This window comes from Bos javanicus, chromosome 24 (assembly GCF_032452875.1).
Source record: "Bos javanicus breed banteng chromosome 24, ARS-OSU_banteng_1.0, whole genome shotgun sequence".
NCBI lineage: Eukaryota > Metazoa > Chordata > Mammalia > Artiodactyla > Bovidae > Bos > Bos javanicus.
Genome location: NC_083891.1, coordinates 48,174,147 through 48,197,758, shown reverse-complemented (window position 1 = coordinate 48,197,758; position 23,612 = coordinate 48,174,147). Strand labels below are relative to the sequence as shown.

The following is a 23,612-nucleotide window of genomic DNA, read 5'->3' as shown; positions in this document are numbered from 1 at the left end:
TTAGAGCAGATGGGTTCATGCTGTCTCACCAGCAGCAGGGGTGAGAACAAGGGACAGTGAGGCCACTGCTGGCCGTCCACCACACAGCCCTGGCTCCCCGAGGACGGGCACGGGCCGTGGCGTCTTCACATTCATCTCTGTAGCCCAGCGCTGGCTCTTGCCATGGTAGAGCTGCTCCGGGAAGGCCAATAACCATGGCGAGCCCTGCCCGGGGACGCCTCCCACCCCGCAAGGCCAAGTGCCTACACGCCTGTACTTCAGCCAGTTCTGGGAGCGACTGATTAAATGAAGACGCCCACATACCTCTGAAAAGGGGAAGGCACTTTTTAAAGGGCTACAATATAAAAGGGGCATTTATTAACTATAACTGTGTTTAAACGATTCAAAGATTTATAGACATTTCTTTTTTCACTTCCCCATAAAAGACTGCAAGAGGATGAACTCTAAACCTCAGTGAGGGTTTGTGAGAAGGCAGGACATTCCTCTCCTGTGGTTTAAAACATGGACCCCAAATCCCTGACACCAACCCCCCTCGCACCCCCCACCCCCACCAAGAAGTAGGGTTTATGTCCCTTCCTCTTGAATCTGGCCTTGGTAACTGTTGCAAAGATGGTACATGAAAGAGACACCCAGGTTTCCAGACCAAGCCTTTGGGAAATCGCAGCTTCTCCTTCCTGCTTCTTGGGACGTTCCCTTTGGAACCTAGCCACCATGCTTCGAAGAAGCCCAGGAGGCCCCGTGGAGAAGCCCACATGGAGGTGAAGCCAACACAACTCGCCAGCCTCAGAAACAAGCCGTCTTGGAAGTGGATCTTCCGGCCTTGGTAGAGCTATCCCAGCCAATACCACGTGCAGTAGATGTGAGTTGTACCTACTGAGCCCTGCCCAAGCGGCAGGCTCCTGAGCGGAATAAAAGATTAACGTTGTTTAAGGCACTAAGTTTCAGGATTGTTTGTTACATAGCAATAATAACTAGACCAGGCTTCTTAATTTCAATCATTTGCTCAGGCCACAAAGCTATCTGCTCTTAAAAGATAACGCAGCAAAATATTCTTTTGTTTGTTAGGATTTCGGGGATAGGGTAGGAATACAGACCCCAGACTTAATATTGTTATATTAAAAAATATATGTGATATGTGACCTATAATAAAAAATATATTTTCGGTCTTCAACCAGTCCTGACACAGAGCTCCTAAAATGCTTGGAATTTATAAGAGTTATAAAGGTGTTTTGATATTCAAAACAAATGCCTTCTACCACAACTAGGCTTATGTTAATGAGGTGACTTTTGAAAACTTAAGGATGGGACCTGGTTGCTAGCGGAACCAACCATGTGACTGGAGGGTAGGAAATTTTTGTCCCATCCCTGACCTCCAGGGAGAGGGACTGGAGGTTGAATCAACTGCCAATGGCCAATGATTTAATCAAGCATGTCTAAGTAATGAAGCCTTCCTCAGTTCAGTTCAGTTGCTCAGTCGTGTTCGACTCTGCAACCCCATGAATCGCAGCACGCCAGGCCTCCCTGTCCATCACCATCTCCCAGAGTTCACTCAAACTCACGTCCATCGAGTCAGTGATGCCACCCAGCCATCTCATCCTCTGTCGTCCCCTTCTCCTCCTGCCCCCAATCCCTCCCAGCATCAGAGTCTTTTCCAATGAGTCAACTCTTCGCATGACGTGGCCAAAGTACTGGAGTTTCAGCTTTAGCATCATTCCTTCCAAAGAACACCCAGGGCTGATCTCCTTTAGAATGGACTGATTGGATCTCCTTGCAGTCCAAGGGACTCTCAAGAGGCTTCTCCAACACCACAGTTCAAAAGCATCAATTCTTCGGGGCTCAGCTTTCTTCACAGTTCAATTCTCACATCAATACATGACCACAGGAAAAACCATAGCTTTGACGAGACAGACCTTTGTTGGCAAAGTAATGTCTCTGCTTTTGAATATGCTATCTAGGTTGGTCATAACTTTCCTTCCAAGGAGTAAGCATCTTTTAATTTCATGGCTGCAGTCACCATAATATCCCCCAAAAAGATGGGGTTCAGAGTGCTTCCAGGTTGGTGGACATATGGAGATTTGCAGAGATGTGTGCACTCCAGCAAGGCATGGGAACTCTGAGCCCTCTCCCATACTTTGCCCTTCACATCTCTTACACCTGACTGTTTCTGAAACTCAGCAAGTAAAATGTTTCTCTGAGTCCATGAACTGCTAACAAATTAACAGGACCCAAGGAGCAGGATGAGTGAAAGCCAGTCAGAAGCACAGCGTCTGAAGCTTGGGGTAGGGGGACTGAGCCCTTAACCTGTGGGATCTGATGCTGTCCCCAGGTAGGTAGAGTCAGAACTGAGTTATATTGTAGGATACACAGCTGGTGTCAGAATGCTTGGTGGCATAGAAAACCCACACACACATTGTACTGGGAGCAGAATTGCAAGGAGGGTAAAATAGAGAGAGAAAGTAGGTCTCAGAAGGCTCTGAAGATAGGACAAATATTTTTATCTAAAAAAGAAAAAAGGAATTTTGAATCTGCATAAGCACATCAACAAATTTGAGAATGAGACCCCAGAGTCCCGATCTACATCCAAGACCACTGGTGGGAGAAGTCCTAATTTCAAATATTCAAATGCACATCCCGATTTCTGGGTCAGAAAACATGGTCAACAACGTAACAGGGAAGAGAATATTCCGGCCTAAAAGTGTTGAGTCCGGTGGTACCAGTGATTGCCTCAGTCTCAACATAACTCTCCTAGATGATCAGAATTTACTCAAACACAGAGAGTAAAACTTTGTCAGGGTCACCAGGATGAATTAGCTCTAAAATGCAGTCCTTAGTTAACCTTAGACAAGAGTATTTATCACTGGTTGGAGAAAGGATGTCAAACAGAACATTCTTTATTGCAGCACATTTGATGCTAAGATGATTTTTCTGACAAATACATAAATTGTCATCATGCTAAAGTTATTTGGATACCGATTAAGTTTCTAGGGGCTTCCCTGGTGGCTCAGTGGTAAAGAATCAGCCTGCAAATGCAGGAGGCACAGGTTTGATCCCTGGTCTGGGAAGATCCCACACGCCGAGAAGCAACTAAGCTTGCACCACAACTTCTGAGTCTGTACTCGAGCCCGGGAGCCACAGTTACTGAGGCCACAAGCTCCAGCTACTGAAACCAGAGCGCCACAGAGCCCATGCTCTGCAACGGGAAGTTATCTCAATGAGAAGCTTACGCACTCCAAACAGAGAGTAGCCTCTGCTTGCCACAACTAGAGACGAGCCCACACAGCAATGAGGACCCCGAACAGCCAAAAATAAACAAATAAATAACTTTTTTTTTTAAGGAAGAAGTTTCTGGTTATCAAAATCTTAGATAATAAAAATTGTTGTTTAAAAGGCTAAATTTGCTTTTGAAAGAAACCAGATATTATCTCTATATAAAAGGATTCTTTGCTTTACAAAAATATTTACTTAGGTTTTCTTTAGGTAATGACCTCCTTTCATGATAGCTTCCCTGATAGCTCAGTTGATAAACAATCCGTCTGCAATGCAGGAGACCCTGGTTCGATTCCTGGGTCAGGAAGATCCCCTGGAGAAGGTATAGGCTACCTACTCTGGTATTCTTGGACTTCCCTTGTGGCTCAGCTGGTAAAGAATCCGCCCCACAATGAGGGAGAAGAAAACCCACTCAGAATACCCACTCGAGCATTCTGGCCTGGAGAATTCCATGGACTGTATGGGGTTGCAAAGAGTTGGATACAACTGAGCGACTTTCACTTTCCTTTTATGAATCTAAACTACAATCATATGTATATAAGTTTTGTGTAAATCAATACTTAGAAACCAGCATTTGTTACATGAAAAGAGGTAGCCTTGGGCTGAAATCAGTCATGTATTATTCAGAACTCACCCAGTGCCAAGTGACAGAAACCCAACCCAAACTTGATTTTGGCAGCATTTCCCCCAAATTCACCACCTTGGAGGTTTTCTATCCTAGCTGGGTACCAGGTGTAACATCATTGTTGACTTTGTTGACTTTTTATTAAACTAAGTTTCCTGCTAAGCAATAATGAAATCAAAAGTTTCATATACTAGTGACATTTTCTTTCTTTAATGCACATTTAAAATGAATATGTGGCTTCCTAGATAATTCGACTGAAATCAGCCTATAATCCCCAACAGTGTCTGAATGCTGTACCTTATGGTAGAGAAAGGTTTACTGAATAGAGAACTAGCCCGTAATTTGTTTTCTCACTGACACATGTGGTATGTGACCCTGGCCAAGTCACTTAGTCTTGCCCGCTTCAATGCCCGCATTAGAAGAAGTGCATTAGCCCCGCCCACTCCCACTCTTCACAAGAGTGCCGGTGTAATAACCCTGGTGCCTCCGACGACTGCCCAGCCACAGTGGTCCGGGTCCTAGGACCTAGCCAGCCACTAGGATCTGAAGGCTTCATCCCCGCTGTCTGAATGCTGGAGCCAGAGAGGTTGGGCTTCCAGATCTACGGAGATCATGAGCAGGCAGCTGGGGAACTGGGAACTCTGAAAGACACTCACCCGCTTTTCTGGTTTTAAAATCTATTCCAGATGCATTAAGTAAACTTGGCTCTAATGAGCTAACTAAAATCATTAAGACCCTGTGGGGATAAAGCAGGGGCCGGGCTGCCAGAGGACTAAAACCAGGCCCCCAGGACTGTCCACAGCAGCCCAGCCCACATCGCCCCTGTCCTTAGCACGCTGCGTTCAGCCTGTGGAATCCTAGAACCAGGCCCCCGCCCTCTCCTCACCTCACCCTGCCTGCCATCTACCTGGGCCTCGTGGGGAATGGAAACAAGATAAGGCGAAAGACACAGAGGTCTTTGGCTCAACGTGGGCTCTTAACGGGTGCTGCCCCCCATGGTTCGTTTCTCTCTGGTATGAATGAGTTTGCAGTCAACCTAGAGGAAGAAAACACATCACATCACTTATCAGCAACACTCTCCCCATACCCTTTGGCTGATGTAACTCAAAGCCTGCAGCCTTAAAAGACCTAGAATTGGGCCTGGCACGGGGTGGGGATAATTTCTACCTTATTGAAAAAATTGATTTTATAGGGAAGGAGCAAACTGTTAGGTCCAAACCACCAATCAGGCAGATCTGGAGCTGCTACCTCAGGTGTGGACAAAGGCCCGAGATGACGTCACAGGAATGACTCCTTCCCTGAGGCAGCCCATGCTGAGGATGTAACACCTGCCTTAGTGGCCTGGCGCTAGGAACCTCCGAAGGCACCAATCAGGGATGTTAGACAGTATCTCATCCAGTCCCTGGGGTCAGTGAGGAGAAAACATCCCGATGTTAGGTGACTCAGCCAAGATCACCCAAGTTATTAATGCTGCTGCTGCTAAGTCGCTTCAGTCGTGTCCGACTCTGTGCGACTCCATAGACAGCAGCCCACCAGGCTCCACCGTCCCTGGGATTCTCCAGGCAAGAACACTGGAGTGGGTTGCCATTGCCTTCTCCGCGAGTCATTAATGGCAGACCCACAACCAATGGGCTTCCCAGGTGGCGCTAGTGGTAAAAACCCACTTAAGGAGGCTTAAGAGATGCAGGTTCGATCCCTGGGTTGGGAAGATTCCCTGGAGGAGGGCATAGTAACCTATTCCAGTATTCTTGCTGGAGAATCCCATGGATAAGAGGAGCCTGGCGGGCTACAGTTTACAGGGTCACAAAGAGTTGCACACGACTGCAGCGATTTAGCACACACACCGCACACCATGAACAATGACTTTCCCAGAACACCACACGAGGACCTCAGCATAATCTGTCAGCCCCTGTGTGTGATGGTTGAAATACAAAACTCGCACAGCAAAATAGGCTATGCCACATACTAGCAGTGTGAATCCCTTAACCTCTCTGTACCCTCATTGTCACACCTATAAAATAGAAGGCTAATTAAGGTAACACATGTAAAGTGCTCACTAAGCACTTTAACACAGTAATACTTAACAAACGCTAGGTTTTCAAAGTTACTGTTGGATTGCCCCAGGGTTTTAGCAGAAATACTACTTGTTCAATCCCTGAGTTGACAGATACCTCCTCTACTGCTTAAACAGCAGCTCACAGTGCCAAGAGTCCAGGTTCTACAGCAACGTAGGCCTGGATTTGGAACCTGGCTTTCATAACCAAATAGCACAATCAGGGTAGCCAAGACAAGAGAAATTTGCTTTCTCATTTTCTCATTTCTGGACACTGGAAGTCTGAGATTAAGGTGCAGCAGACTGGGTTTCTTCTGTGTCCTCTCCTCTTGGGCTCACAGATGGCCACCTTCTCCTGTGTCCTCACATGGTCGACTCAGGTGTCTATGTCTTATCTGTGTCCCGATGTCCTTTTAAGGACACAATCATACTGCACTAAAGCCACCCGTAGGACCTCTTAGGTACCTTAATTACCCGTATGTACCTTAATTACCACTTTAAGGGCCCCACACAAATACAGTCACATTTCAAGGTACTGGGTGTTAAGACTACAACATATTCTTGTTGTTGCTATTTAGCTGCTCAGTCGTGTCTGACTCTTTGTGACCCCATGGACTGTAGCCCGCCAGGCTCCTCTGTCCATGGGATTTCCCAGCCAAGAATACTGGAGTGGTTGCCATGTCCTTCTCCAGGGGATCTTCCCAACCCAGGGATCAAACCCATGTCTCCTGCTTGGCAAGAAGATTCTTTACCACTGCATTACCTGGGAAGCCCAACAACACACTCTTAGAGGGGATACAATTCAACCCAGAACAGTATGATGGATTATCTTTCTTCCTCTTTAGAATAGGAATATGTACAGACTCACAAATCCTTATCCAGGGCACCATCCTGTGCCATGCTGGACTGGTTTGGAATCTGGAGAGATGTCCAAAGTGAACAAAGAATGATCCTTCCCTAAAAGCTTCACATCAAGCATGGGCTGATGACACTGTGATTTCAGATTTCTATCCTCAAGAAACATGAGACAGTAAATCTCTGCTGTCCTAAATCAGCCACTTTGTGGTACTTTCCTGGGTCAGGAAACTAATGATGACCATGTGGAGACTGGATCCAAATCGGGAAAGGAGTATGTCAAGGCTGTACGTTGTCACCCTGATTATTTAACTTATATGCAGAGTACATATAAGTACTCTGAGTACTTATTTAACTTATATGCAGAGTACATCCAGCTAGGCTGGATGAAGCACAAGCTGGAATCAAGATTGCTGGGAGATTTATCAATAACCTCAGATACGCAGATGATACCACCCTTATGGCAGAAAGCAAAGAAAAATTAAAGAGCCTCTCAATGAAAGTGAAAGAGGAGAGTGAAAAAGTTGGCTTAAAGCTCAACATTCAGAAAACTAAGATCATGGCATCTTGCCCCATCACTTCATGGCAAATAGATGGGGAAACAGTGGAAATAGTGGCTGACTTTATTTTGGGGGGCTCCAAAATCACTACAGATGGTGACTGCAGCCATGAAATTAAAAGATGCTTACTCCTTGGAAGAAAAGTTATGACCAACCTAGACAGCATATTCAAAAGCAGAGACATTACTTTGTCAACAAAGGTCCATCTAGTCAAGGCTATGGTTTTTCCAGTAGTCATGTATGGATGTGAGAGTTGGACTATAAAGAAAGCTGAGTGCTGAAGGACTGATGCTTTTGAACTGTGGTGTTGGAGAAGATTCTTGAGAGTCCCTTGGATTGCAAGGAGATCCAACCAGTCCATCCTAAAGAAAATCAGTCCTGAATATTCATTAGAAGGACTGATGCTGAAGCTCCAATACTCTGGCCACCTGATGGGAAGAGCTGACTCATTGAGAAGACCCTGATGCTGGGAAAAATTGAAGGTGGGAGGAGAAGGGGATGACAGAGGATGAGATGGTTGGATGGGATCACCGACTCAATGGACATGAGTTTGGGTAAATTCCAGGAGTTGGTGATGGACAGGGAGGCCTGGCGTGCTGCAGTCCATAGGGTCGCAAAGAGTCGGACATGATTGACTGAACTGAACTGAAGATATGGAAACAACCTAAGTGTCCATCGACAGATGAAATACACTCACACACACACTCACACACACACACACTCACACACACTCACACGCACACACTCACGCTTGCACACTCTCACACTCACTTGCACACTCAGACTCACGCGCGCGCACACACACACTCTCTCACACATTCAGACACACTCACGCACACACACACACACACACACACACACACACACTGGAATACTACGTAGAAGTAAAAGAGAGTGCACATGGATAGACTTGGAAGGCATTATGCTAGGTAAAATAAGTTAGACAAAGAAATACTGTCTGATATCATTTATATGGGGAATCTAAAAAATACTGCAAACTAATGAATATAACTACAAAGCAGACTTGCAGATATTGAGAACAAACGAGTGGTTACCAGTGGAGAGAAGGAAGTGGGGAAGGGCAAAGTAAGTACAGGGGCTTAAAAGGTACAAACTGGTAAGTATAAAACAAACGCAAAGGATACACTGTACACCATGGGGAACAGAGCCAATATTTTTAGTACCTATAAATGGAATATAACCTTTAAAAAGTGTGCACCACTATATTATACACCTGTAACATACAACATTATACATCAACTACACAACTCTTTGCAACCCCATGGACTGTAGCCCACCAGGCTTCTCTGTCCTGGGATTCTCCAGGCAAGAACACTGGAGTGGGTTGCCATTTTCTCCTCCAGGGGATCTTCCCAACCCAGGGATCGAACCAGGTCTCCTGCATTGCAGGTGGATTCTTTACTGAGCCACCTGGGAGGAACACATATTATATACCTATAACACACAATATTATACATCACTACACTTCAAATGGCAGAAAGTGAAGAGGAACTCAAAAGCCTCTTGATGAAGGTGAAAGTGGAGAGTGAAAAGGTTGGCTTAAAGCTCAGCATTCAGAAAACGAAGATCATGGCATGCGGTCCCATCACTTCATGGGAAATAGATGGGGAAACAGTGGAAACAGTGTCAGACTTTATTTGGGGGGCTCCAAAATCACTACAGATGGTGACTGCAGCCATGAAATTAAAAGACGCTTACTCCTTGGAAGAAAAGTTATGACCAACCTAGATAGCATATTCAAAAGCAGAGACATGACTTTGCCAACAAAGGTCCATCTAGTCAAGGCTATGGTTTTTCCTGTGGTCATGTATGGATGTGAGAGTTGGACTGTGAAGGAGGCTGAGTGCCGAAGAATTGATGCTTTTGAACTGTGGTGTTGGAGAAGACTCTTGAGAGTCCCTTGGACTGCAAGGAGATCCAACCAGTCCATTCTGAAGGAGATCAGCCCTGGGATTTCTTTGGAAGGAATGATGCTGAAGCTGAAACTCCAGTACTTTGGCCACCTCATGCAAAGAGTTGACTCATTAGAAAAGACTCTGATGCTGGGAGGGATTGGGGGCAGGAGGAGAAGGGGACGACAGAGGATGAGATGGCTGGATGGCATCGCTGACTTGATGGACGTGAGTCTGAGTGAACTCCGGGAGTTGGTGATGGACAGGGAGGCCTGGTGTGCTGCGATTCATGGGGTCGCAAAGAGTCGGACACAACTGAGCGACTGATTTGATCTGATCTGATACTTCAAAAGAAAAGAAAAAATGTTTTAAAGACACATGGAGGAACTCACCTGCCTGCCTGCCTTCCAATACAGTTACATGAGAATGTGACAGGTGGAGTGTGGCAGCAAAGCGGTGACCATGAGGGGACAAGCCTGACCCAATATGCTGTAAATGGCTGTCTGGGAGGTTAGAATGAATGCTTAAGATTATTACTGCCCCACTGAAATAAGCAACTTTAGAAACCCCCAACATTTAGATTCCTGGTTAGTTATGTCTATAAACATCTTGTTTTCTAAGCGACTGTTAGTCCAGCGTTCTTTTGGCTGTAGCCAATAGCATTCTACAAGCCAGGTGGTTCTCATCTCTCCAAATGTCCATCTCTGACTCCAAAACTGAGATCACAGTGAGGTCGATATAAGACGAAACCTCGTGACCTTAAACCGAATCCCATCAGAGCACAGATGGAGCTTTCCCCTCTGGCCCCTGAGAAAAACAGGAAACATGCCAGTTTCTCTTGCAGCCAAGCCCCTCCCCTAGAGCATCCCTGCGTGCATCCTGCAGTACAAAGGACTGACAAGGGTGTCAGGTATGGACCACACACCTGCACCCTCCCAGGCCCACGTGGCCATAAGCCCCCATTTGCCCAGGACAGTCCCCGTTTACATCTGTGTGCTCCCTTTCACTCTCAAAGGTGCCTCCATTTGGACAAAAAAAAAAAAAAAAAGAGACACCTTACTTCTGGCTGCCTCGGCACTCTTCTTTTTACTCCCCTACTTCCCACACCACACGAACACGAGGCCATTCTGTCTTCCCCACCAAAATGAAGTCGGGAGGCAGGGACCCTGCCAGGCTCACCCGAATTCCTCTGACCCACAGCAGGCGTCTGATAACAAATTTGCTAAACTGCACCAAATGTTAACAGAAGAGTCTTAAGCTGAAAGGTCTGGGGCAAGCCAGCAGAATGTGAACACGGAGAACAGTTTTTAGAGGGAGGAGAAACTGGGTACCTTCCCAGAATCCCTGACCTTCACCACTGGGTTTGTCAGGATGTCTGGCCATCCAGCTGGCTGATGCAATCCCGGGGCAAAGGCGGCTCGTGCTCTGCGTAAGCCCACACGGCACCTGTTGACTAAATGGACCCCGCAGATGCCAGCTGACCTGGGGACGCAAAGGAGCAGAAAAGCTTTGGCTTCCTCAAAGAGCCCAGGGCGCTGCAGACCGACACTCAGAGACAAATAAACTGCATGCTGGGAAAACACTGTCATTGTCCACACCTTCCTGCCTGGGGACACACACTGTCCAGCAGGCCACTTTTGTGATCTCATGGTGCAGACTGTAAGCATCTCAGCAAGTGACCCATGAATACAGCAAAGGCCTGTGGGTTCTTGGCCCGAGGTGAGATCAGGGCACGGCCTCCCCCAAGGGACGGCCCTATAAGGGAGCAGCGTGGGGAATGACTGCCCCACCCACTCCGAATGGAACCACACACATTCCTTCTGAATAACTTTAGGACTCAACTGTCACAACTACAGTTGGGCATTTCCATGTCTCTGCCTCTCTTCCTCTCCCTCACAGAGGTTACTTTTATGTAGTAACACATACAGAGAACACCTAGCTCTACTAGGGCACCTAAGAGACACTCAGTTAACCCTGATAGCTCAGTTCATAAAGAATCCGCCTGCAATGCAGGAGACCCCGCTTCCATTCCTGGGTTGGGAAGATCTGCTGGAGAAGGGATAGGCTACCCACTCCAGTATTCTTGGGCTTCCCTGGTGGCTCAGCTGGTTAAGAATCCGCCTGCAATGTGGGAGACCTAGGTTTGATCCCTGGGTTGGGAAGATCCCCTGGAGAAGGGAAAGGCTACCCACTCCAGTATTCTGGCCTGGAGAATTCCATGGACTGTATAGGCCATGGGTCTCAAAGACTGAGTGACTTTCACTTTTTCCCTGCATCAGGTTCCCAAGTCACTTACTACTGAAATGTATTCTGAGGTTGGAGGATAGAACTGCTTCTCTCGTCGCAATCTAAAAAGCACTGAGCCAACCTCTCAAAACTTCTACATCACAGCCAGCTCAGCAAACCTTACATCTCAGCTTCAAAAGCTCCCTCTTTGCTAAGTTAGGATGGAAGCTGGCTTGATTCTCAACAGAATCTTAACTTGACAAATTAAGGCCTTTCCAGCAAAAGCGAGCAGGATGCTGAAAGGCCTCCAAAACATCTTTCCCAACAGCCCACAGCTGAAGGGGCGATGGGTAGAAACCGTCAGGCAGCGCCTGAGGCTCACAGGAGGCCTTCCAGCTGCAAGAGCCTTCTAACGAGGGAAGGCACTGCCTGGTATAGCTGCACACTCCCGGCACCGCCACACACTCCTGGCCACAGGAAGCCTTGGAGCAAGCGCTGGTGGAGACAGGATTCCCACTCCAGGGAGGAGGCCCACTAGATGACCTCTAAGATGTCTCCCAATTTTAAAATTCAAGAAAATCAAGCCTCTGGGCTTAGGGAGACAATGGGGTGCATGGTCTGGAGGGACCAGGAGCAGCTGGAATCTGCACAGGGTACCTTGAGGGGGAGGCTGGTGGGCTACAGTCCACGGGGTCACAAACAGCCAGAGCGACTGAGCGACTAAGCACACACACACACACACACACACACACACACACACTGAGGGGGAACCTGGGCAGAAGCCTCGTCTGGAAAGATCCAGCCTGAATCAACAGCGGAGAAGACGTGAGGCCTTCCTGGACAGGCTTGTCTGCAGGCCTCTGCTGACAGGTGAAGCCTGGGGCCGGCACAGCCCTTCTCCAGAGCCCTGCACACGCCCTCTGCAGTGTGCACAGGTCACAAAGGCCCCTGTGAAAGGTTCCCACCAAGGCCTCTCTCTCCTCCTCCTCACTCAGGAACCCCCGGGTCCTACAGCATCTCTCCAAGGAGGAGACCCAAGTCAGTGAAGGGTGAAGAGCCCCAGAATCTTCCCGGCACTCCTGAGAGCCTAGACCCCACAGGCAGGAAGACCCTGGCCCCCAGAGGCTTTATGTGCTAATTCCTTGTGTGTTAGTCACTCAGTCTTGTCTGACTCTTTGCAACTCCATGGACTATAGCCTGCCAGGCTCCTCTGTCCATGGAATTCTCCAGGCGAGAATACTAGGGTGGATCGCCCTTCTCTTCACCAGGGGATCGTCCCAACCCAGGGATCAAACCCTGATCTCCTGCATTGCAGACAGATTTCTTTACCATCTGAGACAGCAGGGAAGCCCCAAGCCGTGTGTAGTGGCCATCCAAAGCCACAAGAGGCCTGAGGTTTCAAGGTTCCAGGAACGATTTTTTTTCCTCCCCCCAGTTCAGGCCAAGACAGACAAGTTCCCCCTCCCCTGCTTCTATGCCAGAGGGCGGCTGTCTATTCCATCCTCTTTCCAAACCTGCATACCTTTGCAGGGGCCCGATTCAGGCAGGGCCCTCCACGCCAACTCCCAGTCTCACCTCGGACCCTGGAGGAGGCACTGTCAAGGGCTCAACAGCCTTTGGTTCTGAGACCCCTCAAGACACCCACAGCCACCCCCACCCCCAGGCCAGGCCTGGCATCAGCGCTTGCTTCGCGCTCCCTTCTGAGCTCCCTGGGGACTGCCCTTCCAAATGAGGAGCTCAGCTCTTCTCTGAAAGGATGCTAGTTGTATTTCATACGACATTTCTAGGTGCTTGGTAGTTGGAAGGTTTTCAAGATTTTTACTCCACTATGGTACTAAAAATATTCTAAATCAGTGTTGGAATCCTCTTTGGACTTGTTCACAGGAACCTCCCCGGGCTGACCTCCCCCAACCCTATCCCCACCCTGCACCAAACAACAAACTCTGGTCACATCCCTGCAGATCCAAATACATACGATGAACACCTACCATGTAGGTCCTGGGTGTTCAAAAATGGCAAGACTGTCGCTTGGCCTGAAACACAGCAGCTCTATTTAAATGCAGCATAGCAGGAGAGAAATTCCAGCAAACCTCTTCCATTTAACGAGCAGCCCACTATTTGCCCAGGTTATCACAGCTGTTTAGTGGCTTCACAGGTCCTCATCTCGTCTCCCAACTAGACCAGCCTATTCGTGGGAAGAGGTACAGGTCTCCCCTGCCCTTGACTCCCAGCCTGAGCGCCCAGGACAGAGATCTCACCAGGGTTGTTAAAAAATGACAAAGCCTCTCGCCTAACGCACTCAAATGCTTCCAGCTGAGGCGCGCTCTCAACTGTCTCCGGATTCTGCCAGCTGGGCCTCCAGCATGACACAGCATCCCTGCCTGGCTTCCCTAACGACAGCGGGCCCGGCATGACAAAGGCTTCTCTGACGACAGGAGGAAGAAGTCTTCTCCTTGTCTATAGCAGCCCCCACGGCGGTTCTGTCCCACAGCCAACCTCCCCCTACTCCCAGGACTGCAGCTCCTGCCCACACCTCCAGCTCAGGCTTCCACCCTGCGTATGGTCTATACGCAGGAGAAGACAGTTCCACTAGACTATCCTACCTGCGATTCCACTCGACGAGTCTTATGTTAAACTCACCACAACACCCCAGCACATCTGCTCCAGCCACCAGCAGAAGGTCACACCCCAGTAAAGGTCACCATCCACTCAGTCCAGGAGGCCAGAGACCTGGGAATCAACTGGGACTCCTCCCTTATCCCTCAAAGCACTAAAAACTGCAGACTTGACTCCCCAAGTGGCTTTAACATGTGACCTTTCCTCTACCTTCATCCACACAGCCCTGCTTCCAGGCCTCCTCTCCAGGGACAGGACCCTGCACGGAACCTGCTGTTGACTCACGGCCCAGGGGCTGCCTGGCTCCCAGTCCTGCTTGCTTCTGGCCCACTGTAAGTCCCATCCGCCCTGCCGAATTGCGAGGTCCCCAGCCAGGCTCTTCAGGTCCTCAGAGCTGGGCTCTGTACACACGCATCATTGTGCTCGACCAGCCTGCTGCTGCCCCTTCCTACACCCAGGCAGCCTTGGGCCTCCACGCCTTTGCACCCACGTGCCTTCCCCATAAACATCCTTCTCCTGTCTCCTCTCCAGGTTAATTCTTTTTCATACCTTCAGATTCAGCTCCTGCGTCATCTCCCTAAGGAAGCCCTCTCTGATTTCTGAGGCTAGAACAGGTGGCCCTTGTCTGGCAGGCAACTTTTTCCACCACTGCACTCACCACACCGTGCTGAGTTTAACTGTTTCAGCGTCTGTCTCTCCCGGGAGACAGTGGGCTCTTTGAAGGCAGGAGGGTTGCGCTTCTTCACTGTTGTAGCCCCAGGGCAGAGAAAAAGCCCAGACACTACAAGAAGCCCCCTCTGACTGCAGGATCCACCCACTCCTTAGTCAGCTCCACTCTGCCCAAGCACAGACAATTTCCCTTTCACCCCTTTTGGGTCATAGCCCCAGCTGAAAACCTCTTACCATGGCGTCTGCCATGACCCCAGACCTACTCCCAAATTCACCTCTTCCATAAAGTCATCCCAAACTAGCCCCAGTCTACATTATCACTGCTATGACACCTGCCTCCCGTACTTTATCCATCCCACCCCCTGGGTAATTTAGGACTTCGGTCTGACTCCATGGTTGGACATCAGCTAGTAGTGGATATCATAAAGAAGGAGCTACAAAAGAATTTTTAAGCTCCAAAAAGTTTGAGACCCTCCACTCACAAAACTGTAATGAGGATGTGGCATGTGGACCACCTCAGCCCAAGACACCAGATTTGAAGTCTGAAGACTTGGGATCAGACGCCTGCCCTACTGCTTACTTCTGACTCAGACATGTCACTAACCGTTAGTACTGAAACTAACAGGCTCAGTTTCCCCATCTGCAAAATGGGAATAATGATAACAGCCTCACAGGGCTGTTATAAAAAGCAGATAAGGTCACTGGTGTGAAATACATCATAAACTGCACACCCAAGTCAAGTGTAGGGCAAAATGACTGTCTCCAGTGGCAACCAATCCCCCATCCAACTCCACTATGCCCACCCCAGTAGTTCCTGTCCTTACTTGAGTTAGGTAAGAATCGAATGAAGTCTGTGGATCCTCCTCCTAGAAAAATGCACATATATAACAGCTTGGCAAACACCTTTACGAGGTTCCTGAGGACCCCACCATGGGAAGGGAAAGCCAGAGACCAAACTTAAGCACACTAGAAGGCCCCAAGCATAAAACCCTCTCCCAAATACACCAGACTCCTAGGAGCTAGAGAAGAAAGACAGAGCAAGGAAGACCAGTGTCAACAGAAAACTATCTCAAGATTCCAAAAGAAAGAAAAAGATGTAGTGTTTTCACTCTTCGGGAAGTAAGAACCCCACCTCTTTCCAGAAAGCATCACAGTGTTTGGCAGAAACCAACACAATTCTGTAAAGCAATTATCCGTCAGTTAAAAAAAATATTAATTTTTTTAAAAAAAGAAAGCATCACAGAACAGAGAAAGATTAAATGAGGCATCAAAATTTAGTAGGCGTTCTTGTTCCACTCTGCCAAGGGCTCCCTGTGACTTTGGGTGAGTCATTTCACCTCTCTGCGCCTCGGGGTCTTCAGCTTATCAGCAAGGCCCTCCCGGGGTGTCTGGATCTCAGGATGTGTCTGTTCTCACTCTGTTCTGAACCACGGCTCTGGCCTGGGTTTAATTCAGATGTAACAGGCAGCGGTTGATAGTCAGCATCGCAGTAATTTTGAGAGAAGGCCACTGTGACAGCAATGTTCTAAGTTAAACTGCACGCAGGATGAGACAGGAGGGCAAAAGAGTAAAAAGCCTGAATGTGAACGGCTGAGTTCAGGTGACCAGTGAGTCAGCAGTGAGGCCCAGAGGTAGAGGACCCCCCTAAAAGAACATCAAAAGGGGCCGCCGCGTTATTGGGTAAGCTATGCAGAAACGCCATCAGGTCTGGAGAATTCCCAGAAACTGCAATTTGCCCGTCTGTTTGTACCTCCTGTTCTCGCTCTAGGCTCAGAATTCTCTCCCCATCCTAACCACCACCTCCTGCTTCCCTGTTCATGATGTGAACTTAAAACAAGGCTGCTGCTAAGTCGCTTCAGTCATGTCCGACTCTGTGCGACCCCATACACTGCAGCCCACTAGGCTCCTCTGTCCCTTGGACCCTAAAACTGAGAAGAAATTGGAGAACAGTGTCAGGGACCGCAGAAGTCAGTTGGGCAATGAACAGCTAAAAAAAGCAGACTCATATTAGAAAATATACACAGACCTATGAGACAGAAACTACTAAACTCGGGCAGGGCTTGGCTGAGATTTTGATCAAAAGCCACTGAAGACAGGCTATCACAGCCCATCACAGCTGGGGCAGGACCCTGGAGGACAATGTGTCTGCTCCTCACTGCCCAGTAGACTAACCTGTGGGCTGGCTTCAGGGTCATCTCCCATGAGCTGCCTAACTTCTACAAAAGGACAGACCTCCAGGGCCCACCTGGCAGGTTCCAAATAGTTTGAAATTCAGAGCAACAAGGCTCTTCTTTCCCTGTTGCTTCTTTCTGCATTTGCTATAGGAAAGAGACTGGCACTATGAGTTCCTTGCAACCAACATACGTGAAATTTACTAAGTCCCAGGGTGAGTGCTCTAAAATATTTACAATTTGTTCCCTCCTGTAGGCTCTGAATCATCTGTTTTTTTGCACTGCAACTTAGCTGTTTCTGCTATCCTGTCTCTGTGTGCCCCAAACACAGTAGCCCAGGAAAGGTGCTCAACAAATATTTGCTGGACTCAAAATCTTACATTTGTCTCCACAGCTAGAAGATGTTTTGGCAAGCAGTGCTAAACTGTATGTTAAATTTTCTTCATGTGTACTTCAAGAAACACAAACATGCTCAATACATATTTGTAAATGAATAGTTGATTACCTAGCCAACCCTAATAACCCCCCAGGCTGTGTCTGAGAACCTTCACTGCCTGAACTCTGAGAAATGCACACAGTTATGTAGGAGCTTTTTGTTCTTTTAAAGGCTTCCATCCCTGGAGATGGAGGGGGCAGGGAGTAGAACCTGGATGGTTTCTCAGGAGCTATACTTTAAATCCATGGTTTTGGAACCAGCAAGGAACAAACCTTAGATTCAATAGGGACCCCATAAACACACCCATATGAACACAGGCATATGTTGCAAAAACATATATCCATATGTATTTATTACATGCAGTTATGATTCTGGTACATACTGCATGCATCAAAGCTGACAATCATTCACCAACTGTAAATTATCAGATAAGTGATAATAACAGCAATGCAGACTTCTGCTTTTTTAATACTTATTCTCATTAGGACTGGCAGTGAACCAAGTGTTTTTTGACAAAGAATAAATACCATAATTTCATACTGTTCATGGGTGTTGGAGAAGATTCTTGAGAGTCCCTTGGACTGCAAGGAGATCAAACCAGTCAATTATAAAGGAAATAAGTCCCGAATATTCATTGGAAGGACTGATGCTGAAGCTGAAACTCCAATCCTTTCGCCACCTGATGTGAAGATCTGACTCACTGGAAAAGCCCCTGATGTTGGGAAAGACTGAAGGCAGGAGGAGAAGGGGACAACAGAGGATGAGATGGTTGGATGGCATCACCAACTCGATGGACATAAGTTTGAGCAACCTCCAGGAGTTGGTGATGGACAGGTAAGCCTGGGGTGCTGCACACAGTCCATGGGTTTGCAAAAAGTCAGACACAACAGAGCAACTGAATGATCAAACTGAAATACCATAATTTACCCGCTGTCTTAGGTTTAGTATTTCCTAGGGTGCCAAGACCTACACTTACTAAAAGAAGAAAAGAAGTTGGCCACTATTTAAGTTAAAAGGCCACAGACTGGGCTTCCTTGGTGGCTCAGTGGTAAAGAATCTGCCTGCCAGTGCAGGAGACTTGGGTTTGATCCTTGATCAGGGAAGATCCTACATGACCCAGAGCAACTAAGCCCATGGGCCACAGCTATTCAGTCTGTGCTCTAGAGCCTGGGACCCCCAACTACTGAGCCCATGTGAGGCAACTACTGAAGCCCGAGTACTCCCAGAGCCTGTGCTCCACAACAAGAGAAACCACGGCAATGAGAAGTCTGTGTACCACAGCTAGAAAAAGCCGGGGCAGGAAGGAAGGCTCAGCACAGCTATAAATAAATAAACAAATTAAATTATTTTAAACCAACCCCCCCCCCAAAAAGCCACAGTCTAAGAAGTGAAATCACAGAGAAGCTTCAGGCAAGTCTCCTTACTTTTTGAGCCTCAATGTACGGTTCTGTAAAATGGGGTTAATATCCCCCATACCTCATGGGGCCGTCTTAATAAATGCGATGATGGGGAAGGCGCCTAGACATACAAACATATTATTATTCTAGTAATCTGTTAATCACTGGTGACATTGTACCCCCGGATGCGTTACAAAATTACTGCTTCCAAGTGCACGTTATCCAAGACAGACACTTGACACAGCAGGGTGAGATGATCTGTGTGTAAATCGAATCCCGTCTCAAGCACTTTAAGGGAGCTTCCTGGGGCCACCTGAGTGCATCCCGCGAGGGGCCAAACATCTTAACGTCTGCTCAGTGCGTTCTGTTCCAGTATAACCGGGTTTTCTTGAAAGCCAAGCAATTTTTCTCGCGCGTTCCCAGAATGCTCGGAGCCCGGCTCCGTGAGGTTTTCGGCCCAGACCCGGCGCTGGACAGGAGGAACAGGGCCGGACAGCCTGTGGGCCCCTCCCCGCCCTCTGGGCGGCTCCTTCCTCTCGCTTTCAGCTCGGGCGGTAGCGGCGCTCGTGCTGTGTCACTTTCGCCTTCGAAAGCCCCCAGCCGCTGCGGAACCAGCAGCCCCGGTGGCTTCCTCCCTCAGCGCACAGGCCCTGAGCCTGGGAGATAATCCCCTGTCGCAGAGACCCAGCTCTGGGAGGGCAAAGACCTGCCTGCGCCCGGCTGGGCAGTCGGCAGCCGGCACCCGCGCCGGAGGTAGCTTGGGGCGGAGCGCGCAACCCGGCGGGCCGGGCGGCCTTCGGCCTCCACTGTCTCTAGGACGAAGAATTGGGAGGGGGTACGCAGGGCGCGCCGATTCCCTCCAGGATCTGCGAAGGCAGCAGCAGGAGCGGCCGCGCGCACCCACAGCGCGCCCCGGGCCAAGGGTCAACCGAGGGGGGCGGGGGCGCGACACAAGCGCCCCGCCGCTCCTCCAGGCCCAGCCAGACCAGCCCGCGGCGCCGCAGAGTAGATGGCCAGCCTGCCGGGTCCGGTTGGGGCGGGGGGGCGTCGGGGACTCGAGGAGAGGGACCGTGGCACGTCTCTGGCCGGGTCCTCTCTCACCGACCCGGCTCATTCGCAACCCCAGGATCTCCCCGAGCCCTCGGCCGGCGACCCCCCCGCCCCGACTCCAAGGAACCAGGGCGCTGGCGCGGACACACACACGACTACGAGCCCCGGCGGGACCGATCCCCGCGGGGGCTCGGGGCCCACGCGCGTCCCCACTACGCATCGGTCTGCGGTCCCCGCCCCCCCCCCACCCCCGCCGCGCACACACGCCAGAGCGGTGTGTACACACACAAACAGCTGGGCGGGGGAGGCGACGCCTCACTCCCTGAGTGGGGATGCACACCGTGCCACCAGCCACCCCTCCCCTTTACACGCCGCACCTCCCTCTCTGTTCACACCTGGCCCCCCCCTCCCCCACCACAACACCAACCCTGAAAACTCCGCGAAACCAAACAGCTAAAGCCGCCCAGATGAGGGGCTCAGACCTCCACCACCTCCCCCCCGCCACAACTGTCATTTAACATCAGAGGAGAGACGGACCCAACTCAGATGCGCGGTCCCCGGGACGCCTCCCCCAGCGGTACCCAGGCTCCGACAAGCGGCCCTCCAGGGCACCAGATCTCCGCTGCAGCCGAGCCACCGCCCCCCTGCCCGCCGCCCACTACCCCCCTCTCCGCCCCACACACACACCCCACCAGGACCCGCGTCCGGGACAGTCACCTGCTCGTTAAAGAACCCGAGCCGGAGCCCACTCCGCTCCGGCCCGGGTCACCAGCCACCGCGAGCTGGCTTTTCAGAGCCTGTCAACTTAACCCTGACTCCGCCGGACAGGTCTGTTCCCCGGGCCCGATTACACAGCGGCGGCAGGAATAAGAACGTAAAAAAAGAAAGAATCACTGCCGTGGGGAAGGTCCAAAGCTGCGACCGCAGTGAAGCCAGCGATCCGGCTTCCTCCTCTGCTCCCACCCCCGCCCCGCGCCCCCCGCGGTCCGCGGGCTCACCAGGGACGGAGGGAGGGTGCAGCCTGTCTAGACGACAGACATCTCCGCGCCCGCGGGGACGGGCGCGCACACACACACACACACTCACACGCGGCCGCTGCCACAGACACAATCGGTCGCCGGAGGACGGAGGGGCAGCGTGAAGACACTCCCAGGGTCCCTCCGGGAGCCGCGAGAGCTGCAGCCTCCGGCCCCTAGCCGCCACCCGGAGCCGCGCTCCCTACCTCCGCCGACTACGGTCAGAACAGCTGCAAGTTTGGCCGGTTCCTGAACCAATGCAGCAAATGCGGGCTTCAAAACAAAAGGGAGAGGAATCACGCTCGCTCGCTGGCTTCCTCCCTCCGGGTCGGAATCCGGCACATGACAGCGGCTACACCGCGCGGCTCCAACGCGAGCCGGGCTTCAACCGTGCACCCCCTCCTCACCCCACGCTAAGAGAGCCCCCCTCCTCCCCTCAGGGCTACGGCTCCCCTACTGGCGGGGAACCGGCTGAGAAGGGGCAAACCTGGGGAGGGGGCGAGATCTCAGAGTGCTGTCCCCGACAGAGGCGGGGACGCAGGATGGGCGCGGACGACCGGCTGCCCCGGGCGCAGGGTGGGAGGAGGAGGTAGGGGGGTAGGGGGCTAATTGTTTGGGGTGGTTTTCCCGGATTATCTGTAAGCACGCACACGTCACAGAGCCCTTCCTCACCGGTCCCGGAATCGACCCGCAACGGGAGATGACTACACGAGGCGGGGGGGGGGCGGTGTGGGGGGGTGGAGGGGGGGGGGGCGGACGGTCGGGGAGATGCTCACCTCGGGGTTCCTCAGGCCGCCGCTCCGAGCCCGAGTCGGGGGTGGGGTGGGGGGGTGGGGGAAGGGGGCAGGGAAAGAGAAGGGAGGGAGGAGGCTCGGGAGAGCCGATCCCCAGTCCCGAGTTCCGCGCGTCCCGGCGGCGGAGGGGGGCCTCCGGCGCCCCAGCGCACAAACCCAGCCGAGAGGGGAGGGAGGGAGGGAAGGGAAGGAGGGAAGGAGGGGCGGGCGGGGGGAGGGAGCAGAGGAAGGAAAAAAAAAAAAAAAAGATCCCTGCTCTGACACAGGGAAAGAGAATGTAGGAGGGTGACGTCCAGGCCCCGCCCTCCCCTCCGGCCACGTGCAAAGCCATGAAAGGAACGAGGGCGGCGGGAGGCCTGCTGGGTAATGTAGTTCGCCTTTCTTTCCTGGGATGGCGGGCCCTGAAGAAGCGGGGCGCCGCCGGGGCGCGGGGACTGGCCGCCCGAGCAGCCCAGATAGCAGGTCTAGCCTTGCCGAAACCCCACGCCCGGCGCCCGATCCCCACCCCACCCCCAGCGCGCTGGCGCCGCCCCGCGTGGGAACCTCAATTGGGGACTTGGGCGAGGAAGGAAACATTTGATTTTAGGGACAGGACGGCTTTAAGGATGAGGACTTCCTTGCTCTTAAGTGCTAAGTCCGTCCTTAGAGCAGATAAAAGGGAGCGTTGTGTACGCCCTGGGCGACCCAAGGGCAGTTACTAATGCTCTATTAAATGCTACGAGATGCGTATGTTATAATTAACATTTGAACATCTCAGTGGCAGGGGCGGGATGTTGTAATTAGATATGCACTTTGCAACCAATTAATTTTCCATTGGCTATGCTAAGCATAAGGCAGGGAACTTGGTGGACGGGAGACTTCAGCGCAATAGGTAATCAGTAATCACTTTACCAAATCACCAATATTTTCCAAGTACCTGTTAGGTGCTGGGCACTGGGCTTAGCACAGAAAAGCCTTCTGGAGAAATATATGATGCTGTACACCCTCCGAGCAAAGGGGTTATGAACTCCCTTAAACTCATGGAAAGGGATTATAAACTCATGGAAAGGGGTTATAAACTCATGGAAGTGACATGGTATAGCTGCTGAAGAAAATTGTTTATAAATTGATATAACATTTGGTGAGCACTTTTCACAGACAGAACAGATCTGGGGATGCCAAGACAGGTGAGACCCTCAAGGAGTTCAGAGTCTAGAGTAAGGACTGCAGTCAATGAAGGTATAGGGGATAAGTCCACACTTAAATAGGTATAGGCATAAAGTGCTGTGGAACCCTCAGGAGAAGCAGCCAGCCAGGATGGAGCATTGAAATAGGTATAGGCATAAAGTGCTGTGGAACCCTCAGGAGAAGCAGCCAGCCAGGATGGAGCATTGATGCGAGTAGCAGAGGATCAAGGAAGGCTTCCTTGGAGAAGGCAGTGTGTTAGGTAAGAATTACTAAAAAATGTTAACAAAGGCAAAAGAAAGAGTTGACCTCTGAGAAGGCTACAGGGTATAAAGGCTCCAGACAGAGATAAAAGAGCAAATTTTGAAAGTCCTAGCAATTTGGCAGAGCAAAAGGGAGTCTCCCAAGGGGGGATCAGGGATGAAGGCTGGGTCTAGAGGGCAGAAAGAACCTGGAATGGCTTTTCACCAGGGGTGGGGCTTGCAGTGGGCCTTGAAGGAGGAGTGGGATTTCTTTGAAAGCAGAGAGCATGTCTTCCTGGTATGTGCCAAGCCATCACAGGAAAACAAAGCAGCGTCTGCAGCCATGTCTGGCTATTTTGACTCTCGGACCAAAGGGCATGGAGGTGGGTCATCCCCTCCCTTCCAGAGAAAGGCAGCAGGCCCACAGTCAGGCATTCATAAGAGGTAGAGTGGGTGTCAGAAGCCACGCCAGGCCCAATCCCCGCGGTGAAGGAGCATGTTTAAGTACACCTGACTCTTCCCGCTGCTTTGTCCCTCCTAGCATTTATGCCTCATTGG

The 23,612-nt window shown here is 50.6% G+C and overlaps 1 protein-coding gene across 6 annotated transcripts in view; it reads right to left on the bottom strand.

Annotated features, from left to right (window-relative positions):
• CTIF (cap binding complex dependent translation initiation factor) overlaps positions 1-21,922 on the bottom strand; it is a 324,350-nt gene extending 302,428 nt beyond the window's left edge. For 2 of the 6 annotated variants that reach the window (XM_061400115.1, XM_061400122.1), the window contains exon 1: positions 21,631-21,807. The gene's annotated coding sequence lies outside the window, so the exon portion shown is untranslated. Of the gene's footprint in view, positions 1-20,555; positions 21,536-21,630 lie in introns of those variants that run through there. The other 4 variants (XM_061400121.1, XM_061400116.1, XM_061400117.1 and 1 more) reach the window with 4 other exon arrangements.
• Between the last annotated feature and the right edge of the window lie 1,690 nt (positions 21,923-23,612).